The sequence below is a fragment of the Acanthochromis polyacanthus genome, chromosome 3, assembly GCF_021347895.1.
Source record: "Acanthochromis polyacanthus isolate Apoly-LR-REF ecotype Palm Island chromosome 3, KAUST_Apoly_ChrSc, whole genome shotgun sequence".
In the NCBI taxonomy this organism is placed as follows: domain Eukaryota; kingdom Metazoa; phylum Chordata; class Actinopteri; family Pomacentridae; genus Acanthochromis; species Acanthochromis polyacanthus.
The window spans coordinates 19,173,194-19,174,378 of record NC_067115.1 but is presented as its reverse complement, the minus strand read 5'-3'; positions in this window follow the sequence as shown (position 1 = coordinate 19,174,378).

Genomic DNA, 1,185 nt, shown 5'->3' with positions numbered 1-1,185 from the left:
GTCTGTCTTTGCTTTTTGCTAAAAAAAGAAAACATTAGATTTGATGTGACTTTTACAATATACAACCAGCAGCATGTGATTCATGTCAGTGTTCAGGCTTGAGTTAATCAGAAACATCACTGGTGAAATGATCAGTTACATGACCAAGTCTGTTCAGGCAGTAGACTGCACCCTGCAACTACTAGTCCTGTAGAGGATATTTCATCCAGGTTACATCACCTGCACAAATTATGTTTGCATTTAAACGTTTGACTCACACCTTTATCAAGAACGACAGAGCCAGGGTGAAAGTGGGAATAAAGGCTGATCAACAAAATTACTCCTCGAGGCAATCAGGCTATGAGATGAGTTAATTAGCTCTTAAAAAAGTAAAACCAACAATTTAATTTATCCTCCAAATTAAATGACAAAATGCGATGTCTGCTCCTCTAGAGACAAGCTTTGTTTGTGCCTTAATGTGATATACATTAAAGTCAGTCCTAATCAAGTTTTTAACCTTGTTATTTGTTTGGGAAAGACATCTTGAGGGATGTGAACGCAGTCCGTGCAGTGAGAGAATTTCCATCCATTATCAATACATGCTTAATCCTGATTAGGGTCATAAGGGGGCTGGAGTCTATCCCAGCTGACTCAGGCAGGAGACACCCTGGACAGGTCACTAGTCTATCACAGGGTTACATATAATGACAAACAAGCACAATTTAGAGTTACTTCAGCATGTTTTTGGACTGTGGGAGGAAGCTGGAGAAAACCCACACATGCACAGGGAGAACCAGGCAGAAAGATCCCAGGAAGGCAGGGACTCAAACCGCAGATCTTCTTCCTGTAAGGTGACAGTGCTAACCACTAATCCACTGTACAGCCCATTGAGAGAAATTCTACTTCGAAATCTAAAAAAAACAAGATTTGGACTTCTGGGGTTTTAAATGTAACATATGCCAGGAATCAGTCCTGTCAGCTTGTAGGATGGGGCTTTCTGTACCATTACTCTGCTTTAGAATCAGTTTCCAGTATGAGCATTTATAGCTGAATTATTCAAATATAACAGCTTGCCATATTGGCTGAATCCCAAACCGCCCCCTACACACTCCCCCTACACTACCGAGTGTCACTCCAAAAGTGTCAGGGGGTGCACAATTAAATCAAACGTCAGCAGAGAAGAAGATTTGTTTCTTTTGTTTTATC